General features: G+C 43.0%; 1 protein-coding gene across 3 annotated transcripts in view; it reads left to right on the forward strand.

Moving 5' to 3' along the window:
- The window catches only part of LSP1 (lymphocyte specific protein 1), a 106,745-nt gene that overhangs the window by 42,927 nt on the left and 44,090 nt on the right, over positions 1-19,728 (forward strand). The gene's annotated exons all lie outside the window — the stretch shown is intronic.

The following is a 19,728-nucleotide window of genomic DNA, read 5'->3' on the forward strand; positions in this document are numbered from 1 at the left end:
TGCAGGTGTCTGCACTACACAATGCAATATCAATCTTCTCTGATAATTGCATGTTTGCTGCATTTCTTTTATGCGTTTTCCCCCATAATTGATGCGTTTTTGGTGCAGATGTAAATCCACATTTTTAATGTTTTTCTAATACTACATATCAGCTTTAAATCTGCGCTTTTTTTTTTAGGCTCCACATAGAAGCTCAGTTCGGCAGAGCAGAGTTCAGCGGCATCTTTAGATTCACCGAGGGAAGAGTTTTCTTGAAATCACATCCACTTTGCTTGGAAATTTAGGCCGTGTTCACATGTAGGATAATTACTGGGGGTTTTCTGCTGCTTTTTTTGCACAAAATTTCTGCTGTGTTTAACTGTCCAAGCAAAGTGGATGTGATTTCAAGAGTACTCTGCCCTCAATGAGTCTAAAGACGCTGCTGAACTCTGCGGTTTTGGTGTTTTTTAGAAAGGCCAGATGTCATAAAGTGAAGTTACATAAATATGAGAGAGTTCTGGTGGCTCTGACTGTGAATGAAGGAACAAAAAATAAATCCACAGATCCCAACTAGAGATTAACAGGACACACAGATGACATTGCAGGAGTCCGGTTAATCAAAAGTCGTGCCAGGTAAGGCTACCTTCAGACTTGTGTTATGAGACGCAGCGCAGGGCCGCAGCTAAGCTCCGCCCCCGGCTACGCTTCCTCCATGAGCTCCTCCTATGGGCGCATGACACTGCATGCGACCAGCGTACCCTATTTTTAGCGTTGGGTACACTGGCCGTACGCTGGTATGCTTTTGCCGGTGCATGCGCCCTTTTGGCGCTGCGCCGACATGCGCCAAATGCACTGTGTTGCATTTTTGTGTGCTCTGCACAGCGCCAAAAGGACGCAAAAGCATCCCGGCAAAAGCATACCAGCGCACGGCCAGCGTACCCAACGCTAAATATAGGGTACGCCGGTTGCATGCAGCGTCATGCGCCCATAGGAGGAGCTGACCGGAGGAGGCGCGGCCAGGGGCAGAGCTTAGCGGCGGCCCTGCGCTGCGTCTCATAGCGCAAGTCTGAAAGTTGCCTAATAGATTTGCTGTCCTCCCGTCAAAACATCTGGAAGCACTTACCTATATGCTGTACTCATCTGCAGTCCCATCCTGGATACAATGGACAGTCGCAGATTTGGGCCTACACCATGTAGTCTTGGGCATCTTCTGAATGTATTTCACTACCACCGCCCCTCTGGCATCTTCTCCTGCCAGGGGAGAAAGAAATGTTAAATGGGCATGAATTGGGGTTTGGCCAGGGGCATGGCCAAAATTTGCCACAAAGAGCTATGACCGCCGCATAATTTGTCCCTCTTTCAGTTTTTCTAAAGTTGGGAGTGTGCTCTGATATCAATGCAGCTGAAGGCAGGGAAAAAGATTGGGGAAAAGTTGAGGTCTGAAGACCACGTACATGAAATCCGCTGCCGGAACAGGTAACAGCTGTTGGGTTACGATGCTGGATATTGGACACCTACTGACCTGATAATGATGACCTATCCTCAGAATTACTCATCAATATAATATTAGAGCAGCAACCAAGTGATTTTTTTATATGAAGAGCTGGAGTGGTGCTTGTAATCTAAGATTTTTTGCACCTAGTATTACACTCTCTTCTCACAGTTATTAGCGCCCCCTATAATAAATATAAATTTGCATTATACTTACTCTCTACCATCTTGACCTTCTACCGCCACCTCTCTGGTCAGTCCCCGGCAGTTTGTGACCTGCCAAATTGCTCCAGTGTTTGACAGAGGTGTCACTTTTCAATGCAAGTTTATGGAGACTCATAATGGCTCTCATTGACTTCCATTGAGCCCTTAGGAGCACAAATGCTGACTGTCCGGAAGGCAGAAGTTGTGGTCACAAGATGATGAAGGTGAGCTCGGCGGCAGGTAACGATAAAACTACGGACAGAGACCTTAGATCAGAAGCACCACTCCAGAGCTGGAAAAAAAAAATGCTAAAGTGGTACTTTAATGGAAAATTCTTCTAAACATATCACATTGTATCTCTATATGTGAAGCGCTATATTTTACATTTTATTTGACCAGGTTTTTTTCGGACCTTTCTATGACTAACGTCTCTTTTTTTTTTGTTTGTCTGTCTTTCAAATAAAATGACATTCGGCTCTGTTCATATGAGGTGCTGAAATTACGTTGGACAATCATGACACCTCGACGCATGTCGCAGGTGCCTATATAAAAGAAAGATATCATAGAATCATAGAATCATAGAATCGTAGAGTTGGAAGGGACCTCCTGGGCCATCTGGTCCAACCCCCTGCTCAAAGCAGGATTCGCTAAATCATCCCAGTCAGATGTCTGTCCAGCCTCTGTTTGAAGACTTCCATTGAAGGAGAACTCACCACTTCTCGTGGCAGCCTGTTCCACTCATTGATCACTCTAACTGTCAAAAAGTTTTTTCTAATATCTAATCTGTGTCTCCTCCCATTCAGTTTCATCCCATTGCTTCTAGTCTTTCCTTGTGCAAATGAGAATAAAGTTGATCCTTCTACAATGTGACAGCCCTTGAGATATTTGTAGACAGCTATTAAGTCTCCTCTCAGTCTTCTCTTTTGCAAACTAAACATTCCCAAATCCTGCAACCTTTCCTCATAAGACAGGGTTTGCAGACCGGTCACCATTCTGGTCGCTCTTTTCTGAACTTGCTCCAGTTTGTTGATATCTTTTTTAAAATGTGGTGCCCAAAACTGGACACAATGTTCCAGATGAGGTCTGACCAAGAGGGAAATAATGACTTCACGTGATCTAGACTGTATGCTTCTGTTAATACATCCTAGAATTGCATTTGCCTTTTTTGCTGCTGCATCACACTGTTGACTCATATTCAGTCTGTGATCTATTAGTATACCCAAGTCTTTTTCACATGTGCTGTCACTTAGCCCTATTCCTCCCATTCTATATATGCTTTTTTCATTTTTATTGCCCAGATGTAGTACTTTGCATTTCTCCCTGTTAAAAACCATTCTGTTAGTTGCTGCCCACTTCTCCAGTTTATTTATATCTTTTTGAATCCTCTCTCTCTCTTCTCTAGTATTAGCTATCCCTCCTAGCTTTGTGTCATCAGCAAATTTAATCAGTTTACCCTCAATTCCTTCATCTAAATCGTTGATAAAGATGTTGAACAATACAGGGCCCAGGACAGAGCCCTGTGGTACCCCACTTGAGACATTCTTCAAACTGGATGTGCAGCCATTTACGACCACGCTTTGGGTCCGATCACTAAGCCAGTTATGAATCCACCTAACAGTTGCCTTGTCCATTCCATAATTCATTCATTTTTTCAATAAGGATTGTATGAGAGACTTTGTCAAATGCTTTGCTGAAGTCAAGATATACTATATCTACAGCATTTCCTTGATCCACCCAATCAGTGATACCGTCATAGAAGGAAATTAAGTTAGTCTGACATGACTTATTAGTTACAAACCCATGCTGACTCTGTTTAATCACTTCATTCTTATCCAGGTATTGACATACATGTTGTTTAATAATTTGTTCAAAGATCTTTCCTGGTATAGAAGTCAGACTCACCGGCCTATAGTTGCCTGGGTCCACCTTCTTCCCCTTTTTGAAGATAGGAACAACATTTGCTCTTCTCCAGTCTTCTGGCACTTCTCCTGTTCTCCAAGAATTTTCAAAGATTATGGAGAGGGGTTCAAAAATTTCTTCTGCTATCTCCTTCAGTACTCTGGGGTGTAATTCATCTGGACCTGGAGACTTGAATTCATTTAGGTTAGCTAAGTGTTTCCTCACTATCTTTCTGTTTATAGATATCCTGGATTCTTCTATTCCCTTAATAGGACAGTGAATAACAGTTGATGTTATATTTCCTTTCTGAGAGAAAACAGATGCAAAATAGGAATTTAAAAGTTCAGCCTTCTCAACATCCTGTCTTACCATTTCATCATTTTCATCCTGAAAAAATCCTATAGCATCTTTGACTTTTCTTTTACTTTTGACATATCCCCAAAATCCTTTATTATTGCTTTTGACATCTCTTGCAAGCCTCAATTCATTTTCAGCTTTAGATAATCTGATTTGTGCCCTGCAGGTTCTGCAGACAGCATTATATTCTTCTTTAGATATGCCTCCCTCTTTCCATTTTATAAACATTTTTTTCTTCCTTTTTAGCATGTGCTTAAGTTCTGTGTTCATCCATCCTGGTTTCCTTAAATGCTTCCTATTCTTCCCTCTTTTCGGAATTGTTAACAACTGAGCTTTGAGAATTTCATTTTTCAAGATTTCCCATCCTTCCTGGACATTTTTGTCTTTAAGGATATCCAGCCATTGGATCCCTCCAATTCTCTTTCTGAATCCCTTAAAATCTGCCTTTCTGAAATCTAACCTTGACGTCTGAGTCTTCACAGGTCTTCCGCCTCTAGTTATCCAAAATTCTAAAATAGCATGGTCGCTACCTCCTAGGGTCCCAGCCACTTTTACCTCCTCAACCATTTCCTCCCTGTTTATAAGGATTAGATCCAAGGTAGCAGTTCCCCTTGTTTTCTCCCTTACCTTTTGGAAGATAAAGTTGTCAGCAAGAGAGGATAAGAATTTCCTTGACCTGTTAGTTTTGCCTGAGAGAGATTCCCAACAAATGTCTGGATAGTTGAAATCTCCCATGACAACTATGTCATATTTTTTGGAGAACTTGGCCATTTGATGCATAAAGAGTTCATCCATATCTTCAGCTTGCACAGGCGGCCTGTAGTAAATGCCTACAATGGTGTCCTTTCCATTGTTCTGTCCTTGTATTCTTACCCAAACAGTTTCCACAGAACTCCCAGTCTCTGAAGCTTCAATCTCTGTGCAGATATACGCGTTTCTAACATACAATGCGACACCCCCTCCTCGTTTATCAAGTCTGTTTCTTGCAAATAAGTTGTATCCTTCTAGTCTTGTATTCCAATCATGTGTATTGTCCCACCAAGTTTCAGTGATTCCAATGACATCATATTTCTTTTCCTGTGTTAGTAGTTCCAATTCTCCTTGTTTGTTGCCCATGCTTTGTGCATTAGTATAGAAACATTTTAGTTTGTAATTGGTTTCTCTTTCTCCAATATTTTTATTAATTAGATTCTTTCGTCTTTGTTCTTCCTTTCCACTTCTAATAGCAGAGTTCTCAATAGCATTTGTCAGGTGTATGGCTTTTTCTGGTCTTTTGCTTCCCTTTCCATGTTGTTCTAGTTTAAAGCTCTCCTTACAAGTGTAGATATACCACGCAGTAAAAGCTTCTGTGCTTAATAAATAAAGCTCACACTTAGCTCATTCTTTAAACATTTACTTTTCACGCAGCAAAAAAATACAGAGTGAGCTTAACATTTTTTTCAGGGATACCTCTAATTTCGCAAATATTTTGACATTTGGCTCCGCTCTGAGTGATCTGAGGGAGCGCACCACCCAGCGGAGTGAGTGTTGTAGGCCGGGATCACACATGCGAGAAACTCATTTTAATACCGGACACTGCTGCCGGCACTCGGGAGCGGAGTGCTCAGGTGCATAGAGTGCCGGCGGCAGTGCCGGATATTAAAATGCGAGACTCGTCCGAGTTTCAATCCTGGCGGTATAGAAAATCTATAGAGTCTCCGTTGAGAGCCGATCATAAATGAGGAGGCACGGAACTTAGCTGAGCACTTCTGCGGCTTCGTGATCGGTGGGGTCTCAGCACAAGACCCCCAGGGATCAAAACTTGTGACGTGTCACTATGATATGTGAAGAGTTTTGTAAAATGACAGTAACCCCTGAAATGTAAGTTCTTAAACTGTAGGCATTTTCCAGCTTCCTCAGTTACAGGTTGTTGTGCTGCAACTGTTGCCTGGATATTTCGGATATAAATATCATGGGGAAGTGTAGCTGCACGTATCCGGCTGATGCAGTAGTCATTACTGAAACTCAATGACAGCGGTGTAAAAAAAGAAAATACTGTCAGGTGCGTTCACACTCTGCAGCAGATTTACCAATGCAGTTACCCGCAGAAATAGTTTGAAAAATATTGAACATTTTTTACAGATACAGAAATGTAAGAAAAAAGTGGACAGGGAGTTAAAACCATCTGTCACCGAGTTTTTATGAACTAATCTGTGAGCAGCATAATTTAGAGACAGAGACCCTGATTCCATGGATCTGTCACTTCCTGGGCTGTTTAGTGTAGTTTTTTCATAAAATCATTGTTTTATCAGCAAGAGATTATCACTAGAGGACTACTTGACCTTTTGTCAGGTAGTCGAATCCTGCCCCTTTTACTGATTGGCAGCTGTCTGACTATGCACAGTGTACACAGGAAGCTGCCAATCAGTGGTGTGGGTGGGGTTATACTGGGCTCAGCATTCAGAGAACTGCTGTGGATAAAATACTGATTTTAAAGTCACTTATAGGTAATCTCACTTGATTACATTTTATAACCTAGCTTTGTTTTCAGCACTCCCATGGTTGCCAGTTTTGATTTTTTGGTGGTAGTTTGCTGGAAGATTTTTCCTGCATATTTATAGGAGTATGAATAAATGGAAACATTACATTATGGCCAACAAGGGACAGTTTTGCTCATAATAAAGAAACCTGTACACACAGATCACAGTAATAGCTTGAACACTTTAACCCCTTTACAACCGGAGGTTTTCATTTTTTTCGTTTTCATTTTTGCTCCCCTTCCTTCCAGAGCCATAACTTTTTTACTTTTCAGTCAATTTAGCTATGTGACGGCTTTTGTTTTGCGGGACAAGTTGTACTCTTGAACGACGCCAGCAATCTGGCTATGACAACCATAGAGGTCAGCTGGAGATCTCTTGTTGTCATGCCAACCCATCGGTGATCCGCGGTCATGTGACGGGGTCACCGATAGGCAAGATAAAGGACACGTTTAGAGTAAGTGCAAGTTAAATGCCGCTGTCGAAAATTGACAGCGGCATTTAACTAACTAACAGCCACGGGTGGATCGCGATTCCATCTGAGGCTGTTGCGGGCACATGTCAGCTGTATAGATCAGCTGACAAGTGCCGGAAAGGTGCGGGTTCAGCGCCGGAGCCTGCACCAAACAGGGGGGTCTGACCTGGGTGTATTATTACGCCCAATGTCGGAAAGGGGTTAAGTAGTCATATGCATTGTATTGGTCATCTCATAGGGGTCAATAAGACCACATGGTCCCCCTATACTTTATGGCTTGGGTGAGACTACAACCACTGCACCCTCTATATTTATGTCCATGGCACATTGGCTTCATGCATAAAATAGTAACCCATGCATGTGTAAGGGGAGGCCAGGACTGTAGTCATGGCCAGAGACACTGAAGCATCTGTGTCCCAACCTTCCCTCACAGAAAACTGTATTCCACTTTTCAGCATACCTGCGTCTCCAGGTTCAGGTCCCCCTGGGCACTTCCCAGGCGGTGACAGCCCCTCTTCCAGGGGACTCCCAATAATGGAGACACAGTCCAGGATAACTTGAACATTCTCTTTACTTAGAACTTCACACGTTACACAGTTGGCACATCATGGAATTCACTTGTTTCCTCATCTTTCCCTACTTCGCTGACGCTTCTGTGCGGCACACGTCCAGACCAGACCGTCTTAGACTGCTCCCCAGATCCTTCCTGGCCTTCTTCACCATGATGACAATTCCTTCTGCCTCTTTTGCTCCAGACTCGAAATCATCAGCCACCTGGTTTGGTTGCCTCTGGAAAAGCATCCGGCCCGTCTGTACCGTTCCTTTCAAAGCTCCAACTTCCTTCAGCTCCTCATTCCAACCGACTCCCGCCCTAAACGCGTCCGCCCAGGCTATGAGTCACCACATCTTCCTTCTCCTGTACTGGCCCACTGCGATGATGCCCAATGGCCGTGGATAATGTGGGCTTCAGCTACCTAATGTTGTGTGGTGTGACTGCCGAGCCGTCTGGGGCCTATTGCCCATGTGGACACTTCGGGCACCCTGGCCCCTTCTGACTTAACTTTCTAAAAGTCCTGACTTACCACCCGGCAGCTCCTCCTATTTTAACCCGCTACAAGCTAGCTATAACCTATTCTAACCCTGCACACTCGTATGCCCCCATCTAGTGGCCCCCAAAAGAACTACTCTTATCCTTAGCTATGAGAACTATAACACTAAAGGCGCCCCCCTCTAATGTCCAAAGGGTGCACTTTACTTTTCCTATCTTACACAGTATTACATTACAGGAACATAACGCATATACAACATTGTACATAAAATAGTGACACTGAAAAGAGTGTGACAGTACCATTGACTATGCGGGGTAATACATATTTTACATGTAGCAGTACCACCGAGTATTAACAACGACATTACAGTAACTAACATATGTAAATAGCTACACATTAAGAACCATTAGGGGAGCAGCGCAAGGCGGTAATCCTATGTCACCTCCTTACACATGTACCAGTAGTGCACTTCACGTGCCATCATGTGGCGCTTCTATGAAACTATGTTTATAAGGTAAATACCTCTATACGGTAATTGGACACAAACATTTTTTTTCCTTCAAACCATTATAAAATACATTGTAAAATCAAAGGCACATGAAGGTCCAGTATGATCACTTAGTATAGCTCTGACCAAAAGGTTTGAGACAGACACAAAATTTTGATTTTCACAAAGTTTGCTGCTTCAGTATTTATAGTGGCATTTTCCAATAACTCTAGATTGTTATGATGAGTGAACAGATGAATTGAAAAAAATTGTAAAGTCATTCTTTACCATGAATATGATCTTACTCATAATACCATCATTTCTACTGAATTTCAGCCTGGCAACAAAATGACCTGATTACATAATTTTAGTGATCTTCACGTTAGCTCAGGAGAAAGTGTCAACGAGGACAAGGCTGCTGATATCAGTTTGTCATATTGGTTGAACTATAAGGGTGTGTGCAGATGCTGCGGAATCCGCTGCGGATTAATCCGCACGGATTTTGCAAAAAACGCAGATAAACCGCAGGTCAAAAGACCTGCGGATTATCTGCGGTTTTGCCTGCGGTTTGGTCCTGCGGATTCACCATCTCCACAATGGTGGAGATAGGAACCCGCAGCGGATTCCGCAGAAAGAATTGACATGTCACTTCTTTCTGCGGTTTCAAAACCGCAGCAAATCCGCGCTGATTTTTCCGCAACGTCTACACAACGTTTTTTTTTACCATTCATTTGAATGGTACTGTACACCGCAGCTAAAACTGCTGCGGGTCCGCAGCGGCCAAAACCGCTGCGGAAACGCAGCGGAATCCGCAGCATGTGCACATACCCTAAGAGCCAACTGATCGTTTTAAAAGGGGTCTGATGCTGAACCATTATCTTTTTCTGTTAACTATGGTGTCCTTGGTTAGATTTGAACCAATAACCCGAGCAATGGAAACCTACAATGCTTACCTGTCGGAATAATGTTTATTATTGCATATATTACAGCTACTATGTACTACTGTTTATTGGTGCATGAGTCTCTGTCTCCAACAGTAGTGTTATATTGTCAATAATACATTGTTTAAAAAAAAGAAAAAGAGTACCAGGATGTTCCCGCTCACTGTTCACACTGTGTGTAGCTGGAGCACATTCTGCTTTCACTTTACAAGCTGGCAGATGAGATGCTAAGATCCCGAGCTGTAAGAAATACCAGTTGTAAGCTGCGTTATCTTTGTTCATGAATAAATATCTTCACTGTTGAACAACTGGACTGTACACACATTAATTCACTGCCATCATAACCACACAGCCACTGTGCTGTCCAAGAGCTGTTTACTGGCTGTCATGAAAATGACTTCCAACACCTATGAGAAGGTTGTGAAAAGAGAAACTAGTTCCCATTGCAGCTACTCACTTCAATTTTTAAAGTGTGCCTGAGGAGGACTCTCAGCTTGCTCTGTCCGAGTTGAACCCATGACTTTAACAACATTACTAACCACTGAGCCACCAAGCTGCCCGGCAGATTTCTTATAGGTAGGTTATCAATATGACTACCAGCAGCAATGGCAAGATCATGAAAGAGAAAGCTAGGTGCCCAAGGCATCAAATCAGTTATGGTAACTGATTTTAATTTCTGAAGTGTACCTGAGAGGTGGAATCTCATTATTGTTGGTCAGAGTTGAACCAATCACTCCAGTCCTAACCACTGAGCCACTGTACTACCTGGCAACAGCCACTGTATTACCCGGCAACTGCCATTGTGCTACACTATAAGCATCACCAAGCCACCACCATGCATCACTGTAGGCAGGGTTTTCCTTTCAGTGTATGCTTCATTGTTCCTCCTCCAAACAGTACATATTGACACTGACACTTGGGTTACAGCATAATGACACTAACACTTTGGGTACAGGGTAATGACACTGATACATTGAATAGGGAGTAATGATGCTGACAATCACAGAAAAGAATAATTACACACTGATTCTTGGGATATATGATAATGACACTGAAACTTGGGGTTCTCCTCTTTCTGGCTGGATGTTCATGTAGTTCTCATCATCCATTAGTGAAAATAACCCTGAGTGAAGAATGAAGCTACATTGTATCTCGTTGTTTGTACCTCTCCATACTGGTTTAAGCATGGTGAATCTTATGATTTTTCTTCTCTGTAGTTTATGCTCATCCTGAAGCTGGTCATGCAGTTGATATGATCATCTCCTCTTTGCACAATTATAACAATTATCAACAATTTAAGTCTAGACAATTTTTTTTTTGAGGTGTGATATTTATACAAGGTCGAGATCTATACTGTCCTGCAGTCCAGAAAATTATCTACTATAACAATATGTAGTAAATAACCGCAGCTCACATGCAAAACCTGCACTGGAGAATAAAGATATGGGACCAGCCGGACATGGTGGTGAACCGTCCACTGACCCAGTGCGAGGATATGGCAGTATCACAATCCATTTTTGGATTCATAGCATCTCTGGTTTCACTTTGACTTAAATGGAGCTTTTCTTCTTTTCAGAACCAGTGGGGGTTAATGTCAGTTTCCCTTGCTGGAACCCTGCTGCAACTGCAGAGTGGCTAGGTCAGCTGACGTGGGTGGTGACCAATCCCACTATCCTTTAAATAGTCACCTGATGCATCAGCTGACTGTCGGTGATAGAGCATTCTATATTGACCAAGCCTGGAGGAAGGAGGTCTCTGGCTGCTCTGGTGTCAGCTGGTTTCGTGGTCTGGGTTCCTTTCTTCTGCTGTGCAGTGCTTTGTAGCAGAGAAGAGGTGTTTTTGTCCTCGTCTGTCTCGTGTTTGTCACTGTCCCTTGTGTTGTTTCATCTGCAGTGAGGATGCTAGCGCCCTTGCCGACCAGTGCACTAGCCAGGGCAGCGCTAGGTGACAGCGAGAGATGAGGTTCCAGACGGCGGTGGAGGGAAGAACCCACTTAGGGCATTAGGGGAGTGCAGGGTCAGTCTCAGGTTTGAGCAGGAGCATGGTTTGTCTTTGGAGCATGGGTGAAGCCAAGCACAGGGAGAACATAAATGTCATCCATGGTGGGATTCAAACCATGGACTCCCATGCTGCAATGCACCAGCACTTTCCACTGAGCAACCATGCTGCTTAGGAGATACCCTTTGGCAAAGTCATTGCTATTACTACCAGCATCTATGTGAAGATCAGGAGGAAAAACTAGAGCAGGTGCATTTGAAATTTCTAAAGTAAATCTGTGAGGAGGAATTGCTGTGACCTCAGTCAAAGTAGAATTAAGGACCCAAGCATTGAAAGGTAAGGGAACTAACCACTGAGCCACTATAGCATTACCTGATGGCTAGTTCATCAATATGCCTATCAGTATTCACCGACAGGTCATGAAAAGGAAAAGCAGGTTTCATTTGAGGTCTCCAATTTCATTTTCTAAGAGGAGAAATCTCATTGACCTCAGTCAGATTTGAACTAAAGACCAATGTGTAGGATGGCAATGGAGGTAACCACTGAGCCACTGTGCTGCCTGAGAGTTTATCTCTGGCCAGATCATCAATAGGACTCTCAGCATTTATGGGAAGGTCAGAAAAACTAGGACAGGTACCATTACAATCACTGGCTACAATTTCTAAAATACACCTGAGAGGAGGATTTGCATTGTCCTCAGTCAGAGTTGAACCCAGGTCACAAGCATTGGACAGCAACAGTGCTAACAACTGTGTCATCATACTGCCTGAGTGCTAACCACTGGGTAAGTCATCTATATGACTCACAGCACCTATGGGAAGGTCAGGAAAAACTAGAGCAGGTCCCATTTTTAGTCACTGATTACAATTTCTAAAATACACCTGAGTGAAGGAATCTCATTGTTCTTAGTCAGAGTTTAACCCAGGGCACCAGCATTGCTAACCACTGGGCCATCATGCTGCCTGAACACTAAACTCTGGGTAAGTCATCAGTATAAAATAGACATTGCATCTAACCAAACTGTTCATTGATTTCAATTTCTAAAGGGAGGTGGAAAACAGCGCCGGACTGGCCATCTGGCAATTCTGGCAAATGCCAGAAGAGCCTGTCTAGTTGTGGGCTGCCTTGTCTGCAACGTTGTTAACAGAATCTGTGTTCTCAAGACACCTATACTGTTAAGAGTTGTGATGGAGCACAAAGTCGCTGACTCCGTCACTTACCCCAGCAGGCCACCGCCGCTGGTATCATTAGAAATATTGGTCTTGTAGAAAATCTTCCTTTCCTCCATCAGGGTAATATTAGTAATATATCCCATCTGGTTCATGGGGACGGGGACAACATGGGCCTGTGTGATTTCAAATGCCAGGGCTGAATTTCAGCCCCAGTCCGTACCTGGTCACCACTGCTTCACATCAAAAGGGCTTTACAGGCAAGGACATTGCTGTTTGTAAGATTGTTTTTGCACACATTGAGGCGAAGGCTTTCAAAGGCTGACCTGGTGTCAAGAAGGGCAGCAAAGAAGTCACTTCTCTCCAAGATAAACATCAAGGGTAGACATTCTGCAGAAAGTACAGTGATTGGACTGTAGATGATTGGGGTAAAGTTATTTTCTTTGATGAATCCTCCACAAGAAAGGGAGATCTGAAAGAAAAGGTGAGCGCTACCATTAGTACTGTGTCATGCCAACAGTAGCACATTCTGAGACCAGTCTTGTGTGGGGACTTTTCATCCAAGGGAGTCAGTTTACTCACAATTTTGCCTAAAAATAATGCCATGAATAAAATGTGGGATCTAAACATCCTTGAAGAGCAACGTCTTACAATGATCCGGGAAAAATTTGGTGATGGGGAATGGTTTTTCAAGTATGATGGAGACTGTGTCACGAGGCAAAAGTGATTAACTAAGTGACTAGGTGAACAAAGCATTGATATTTTTGGTCAATGTCCAGGAAACTCCCCATTATTTCTGCTAATCCTTTTGCTTTTGGATTTGGACCGTTACAGATCGGCTTGTATTTATGTCATATACTTATTTCTGAACAAATCTGGACAAATGCAGAATTAAAGGAATTTGATGTTAATGGATATTGATCTTTGAGGCAGAAAGATTTCAGATAAATGCAATGCATAACTAACTGTATACATATAATTATTCCAAACATTAAAGCACTAACCGATATGATCTGGATACCTGACCTGAGGGGTGAAACATCTGGTATTGTGCTGGAAAAAATTTTTTTTTCATGTTTTGTAAGCAGCAGACAGTTGATATCATAGGTGGCGCAAGAAATAATTATTTATGCTTTAAAACAAGTATAGTTTGGCTATAATTTGATAAGGTGATGGGCCAAACATCTTTAACCCCTTGATGGCCACCAATGCGCAATTAAACGGCGTCCATTAAGAGGCCTTATTCCCTCACCTCCATTTTAAAAGACAGACTGAGAATGAGAGAATAGCGCTGCCCGTGGCCAATATTCCCTCCGGTAACAACTGTACATAGCTGACATCCTGCAGTAGCGGCCCCGGATGGTTTTGGAGCTGATCAGGGCCAATTTATCCCTTAAATACTAGTAGACTGTGAGATCCAGCTATAGGCCGGGGTCACACTTGTGAGAAACGCATACACTTCTCACATGTATTTCTATGCAGCTGAACGCTCCGGTCCGAGTGCTGGAGGCAGTGCCCGGTATTGAGATGTGAGACTCGTGCGAGTTTCTCGCAAGTGTCACCCCGGCCATAAGCAGGGCCTCACAAGCACAGTTTGCAACTTACTCACATTTCTCATACACACTGCAGTATACAAGTACTGCAATGCATGAGACCAACAAAGAAAATAAAAATTATACATGTCCCACAGTGGGACTTAGTGAAAAAAGTAAAATAACGTGTAGAAATGTTAACAAAAATACACAGAAAAGCACAAAAATTACGAAAGCCTGTTTCGCCACTAAAAACACAGCATTTGTCATAAAACAAAGATAAACAAAAAAGTACAAAAACTATCATGTTATTTATTCCGTACGGCGAATACCGTAAAATTAAAATAAAAAACAAACCCAAAATGTCGCTTTTTCATTATACTGACGCACACAATTCAATAAAAAGTGATCAAAAATTCATATGTAAAAAATAAATGGTATAAAAAAATAAAAATGTCAAATCGTCCCGCAAATAAACAAGCCCTAATATAGCTTATTCAGGAAAATATCAAGAAAGGTATAGCTCTCAGAATATGGCGACGCAAAAACAAATTCATTTTTGTAAAGTATTGTTTTTAGTCTGTTATAGCAGCAAAGCATAAAAATACTATATACAGTGGGGCAAAAAAGTATTTAGTCAGTCAGCAATAGTGCAAGTTCCACCACTTAAAAAGATGAGAGGCGTCTGTAATTTACATCATAGGTAGACCTCAACTATGGGAGACAAACTGAGAAAAAAAAATCCAGAAAATCACATTGTCTGTTTTTTTTTCATTTTATTTGCATATTATGTTGGAAAATAAGTATTTGGTCAGAAACAAAATTTCATCTCAATACTTTGTGATATATCCTTTGTTGGCAATGACAGAGGTCAAACGTTTTCTGTAAGTCTTCACAAGGTTGCCACACACTGTTGTTGGTATGTTGGCCCATTCCTCCATGCAGATCTCCTCTAGAGCAGTGATGTTTTTGGCTTTTCGCTTGGCAACACGAACTTTCAACTCCCTCCAAAGGTTTTCTATAGGGTTGAGATCTGGAGACTGGCTAGGCCACTCCAGGACCTTGAAATGCTTCTTACGAAGCCACTCCTTCGTTGCCCTGGCGGTGTGCTTTGGATCATTGTCATGTTGAAAGACCCAGCCACGTTTCATCATCAATGCCCTTGCTGATGGAAGGAGGTTTGCACTCAAAATCTCACGATACATGGCCCCATTCATTCTTTCATGTACCCGGATCAGTCGTCCTGGCCCCTTTGCAGAGAAACAGCCCCAAAGCATGATGTTTCCACCACCATGCTTTACAGTAGGTATGGTGTTTGATGGATGCAACTCAGTATTCTTTTTCCTCCAAACACGACAAGTTGTGTTTCTACCAAACAGTTCCAGTTTGGTTTCATCAGACCATAGGACATTCTCCCAAAACTCCTCTGGATCATCCAAATGCTCTCTAGTGAACTTCAGACGGGCCCGGACATGTACAGGCTTAAGCAGTGGGACACGTCTGGCACTGCAGGATCTGAGTCCATGGTGGCGTAGTGTGTTACTTATTGTAGGCCTTGTTACATTGGTCCCAGCTCTCTGCAGTTCATTCACTAGGTCCCCCCGCGTGGTTCTGGGATTTTTGCTCACCGTTCTTGTGACCATTCTGACCCCACGGGGTGGGATTTTGCGTGGAGCACCAGATCGAGGGAGATTATCAGTGGTCTTGTATGTCTTCCATTTTCTAATTATTGCTCCCACAGTTGATTTCTTCACTCCAAGCTGGTTGGCTATTGCAGATTCAGTCTTCCCAGCCTGGTGCAGGGCTACAATTTTGTTTCTGGTGTTCTTTGACAGCTCTTTGGTCTTCACCATAGTGGAGTTTGGAGTCAGACTGTTTAAGGGTGTGCACAGGTGTCTTTTTATACTGATAACAAGTTTAAACAGGTGCCATTACTACAGGTAATGAGTGGAGGAAAGAGGAGACTCTTAAAGAAGAAGTTACAGGTCTGTGAGAGCCAGAAATCTTGATTGCTTGTTTCTGACCAAATACTTATTTTCCACCATAATATGCAAATAAAATGAAAAAAAAACAGACAATGTGATCTTCTGGATTTTTTTTCCTCAGTTTGTCTCCCATAGTTGAGGTCTACCTATGATGTAAATTACAGACGCCTCTCATCTTTTTAAGTGGTGGAACTTGCACTATTGCTGACTGACTAAATACTTTTTTGCCCCACTGTACATGTTATAGTGCTGTAAAATCGTACCAACCCGACGATCAAATTGGTCTTATCACTTTCACCGCAGTGAACCGTGCAAAAAAAAAATATATATATCTAAAACAATTTCTGAATTGCTGGATTTTGTTAATTCTGTGTCTCAAAATTTTGAATAAAAAGAGATAAAAAATGTTTTGTGCTCCAAAATGGTATCAAAAAATTTTCCAACTTGTCACACAAAAAATAATGAAAATAATGTACAGCTCTTTTTGCCAAAAACATAAAAAGTCACAGTTCTAATTAACTATTTTTTACTAAAAATATTTTTACTGTGTCATAGCAGCAAAAAATAAAAAAAATTATAAATCTGGTATCGATGTAATCGCACTGAGCTCTTACGTCAGGGTTTCTGTGTAAATATCCAAAACCGTGATTCAGACAAAATCTCCGACGTCAGCATTCACCATGATGAGGCAGATGGAGTCACTTTGGACTGGTCTGTATTCCAGCGGTGTCCCATCATTTTAGGCATCTTTTTAGCGCACAAGTGTGGAGGACCATATATTTCTGAACGCCTAAAAAGATGAAGACCGCCGGAGCAGATGCCAAACTGAGTCCAAAGGGTCTCCATCTGCCTCATTATGGTGGGTGGGTCTTACAAAATAGTCACTGCAGCCATAGATAAATTCATTGAAAGATGCAATTTCTACAATGGGCTCCGCAATTGTTGCCCGTAAACTATTCTAGCAGAATCTGTGCTCCAAAGCCAAATAGCGCTCCTTCCTTCTCAGTCCTGACGAATGGCCTAACAACATATGGGGCAGCACCATGATGAGGAGAAATTGAACAATAAATTGTGGGGTCTAGTTTCACCTAGTAACCCTTGTGTAAGTGACAAATTTGCAGCAAATATAAAAATTACATGTTTACTTCTAAAAATGTTAGATTTCCAAAGTCCTGATTTTATAAAATTCTGTGAGGCACCTGGGTCGTCCTCCCAGGGCTGTAGGGTATTCGGTACCGGGCCGGTATCAGTGGGATGTGTCACAGCAACGGTGACCCGGACCGTGGCCCTCGACGCCCAAGTAATAGGAAAATGTGAATGGGGGAATGTAGTTAGATGAATAGTTTGTGACGCCACCTGTGGTGTTCGGCAAGGGAGGTGTTAAGCCGACGCTGCATGCAGATCCTCCGGGACAGATGGTGTGGTGCAGCAATGAAGGTATAGCCCTCCACAGGCAGGGCTGTTGTCCCGGGGCAGTGTAGATGTGGGGACACTTAGATGGTGTAGTGTCTGGCGCAGGGGATGCAGCAGTGCTAGGCGGACAGACGCAGGAAGGAATGGAGGACACCAGGGCATGTAGTTCCAAAGCTTTACTCACAGTCTGTAGTGACCGCTTCTGTACCGTGTCCTCCGGGTCAGGGACTCAGTCAACCTCCAGGCAAGATTGAAAGCTCCCTTCCACACTCCGCCAATTTATGTGCCTTTTCTCCTCTATAGCACCTTAAGTGTGAAGATCTCCTAGTACTGTGTTACACTGGAGTTCCTCCTGACAGATGTTCCCAAGAACTCTACTTGTACGGCAGACAGCTGTAGCCTGCTTCGGGGACTCTCTACTCCTAAGTCCCTGCTCTCTATCCGTGTTGCTGTTGTGCCCTCAAGTCTTAGATGGGAGTAGTGCATTTACAGCCCACTACTCCACCGGTGTCTGCTGCAGAACCATTAGTGTTCATACAACCTCAGGGACCGGGCCCCGGCCTTGCGCTTAGAACTTCTAGGCAGGGTTCTTCCTCTAACCCACGTCCTCTGTGTTCCCTTTTACTCCTACGTTCCGTACTTGTCTTTCCCTTCTATGGAAGCTCAGGCTTCGGTTCAAGGTCCTTCTCCTTCTTTCCTTTCCTTTCCCGTGCCAGCTGGCTCAGGTCACTGAGGCAGCTGCAGCACTCCTTCCTCACTGACCTCCTGTCAGACTGAACCCCAACTGAACCTCAATCCTGGAACTGTCCCGTTCTTTTATATCTAGTCTAAACTCCACCCACCTCCCAGCACGTCTAGTGTTCCAAGTAGGGAACTACCAAAGGTGCTCTGCTTCTCTATAAGCAAGGAGCTGCAATGTGGTTATGCTGAACTACTCTATTGTGTGGGGTGCGAGTGTTGGAGCGTGTGTCAGGAGCCTCCAACTTACCTGGATGGTGGGGCACCACACCTTAGGAGAAGGTGCAGTACCTCTGTGGCGACTGAACCTCAGGGGCGCCACATATCTATGGGTTCCAAATACTCACTACACTCCAGATGAAATCCATAATCAGTATTGTTTTCAATATGGGGTCACCTGGGGGATTTCTGCTGTTCTGGCACCTCAGGGGCTCAACAAATGAAGCCCACAATCTATTCAAACGGAATCTGCATTGTAAAAGTCAAGTATCGCTCCTTCACATCCGATCCCTGCCGTGTGCTCAAACTTCAGTGTACAACCACACATGTGGAACTGCTACGTTCGGTAAAAATTGCATAACAAATTATGGGGTCCATTTCCTCCTACCACCTCTTGTGGAAAATATAAATTTGGTGCTAAAACAGTATTTTACTTGGAATTTTTTTTTTTTGTTTTCACATCTAAATGTTATCAAGTTCTGTGAATCACCTGTAGCATAGAAATGCTCAGTACACCCCTAGATGAATTCCTTGAGGGGTCTAGTTTCCAAAGTGTGGTCACTTGTGGGGGGATTCGTGCAGTTTTGCTGTAAATGTGACATGGCATTCACAGTCTGTTCTAGTCAAATTTACGCTCCAAAAATCAAATTTCGCTCTTTACTTTCCAAGCCCTACCATGTGCCCAAAAGGGAGTTTTTGACCACATATCTTCATAATTGGGTAAAAAAATTATGGGGTTCACTTTTTCCTATTATCCATTGTGAAAATTACAAATTTGAAGCTAAAACCACATTTTAGCAGAAAAAAATTATTTTTGTTTTTCACATCCACATTTTAAAACGTTTGATAAAGCACCAATGAGTTCAACAAGCTCAACACTCCCCTAGATGAATTCCTTGATGAGCCTAGTTTCCAAAATGACGAAACAATCACTGACCTCAGGGAGACCAGTCAAAGAAAACACTGTGGCAGCCGGCAAAGGCGCTCAATCAGTGAAATCCTAGGTGCATTGCTCCCTGGGAAATACGAATAGGCAAATAAAGTCTGTGGAGCCTCATATAAGAGTCTCAAACATGGGACTAGCCAGATCTTCTTCCAGGGAGGACCCAGCCAAGGAGTGGCTCCTTTCGGAAACCACCATTACCACCATATGAAGTGGCCCTTTAAGTCAATATCCAGCTCTTTACGAGTTTACAGATATGACAAGGGAAATACCAAGGCCAGGTATCCACAGACAGCTGTTTCGGGGTGTTTCCCCTCATCAGTGTGGAGTAGG

This window comes from Dendrobates tinctorius, unplaced genomic scaffold (assembly GCF_039654945.1).
Source record: "Dendrobates tinctorius isolate UK_male_01 unplaced genomic scaffold, ASM3965494v1 ptg000037l, whole genome shotgun sequence".
Lineage (NCBI taxonomy): Eukaryota > Metazoa > Chordata > Amphibia > Anura > Dendrobatidae > Dendrobates > Dendrobates tinctorius.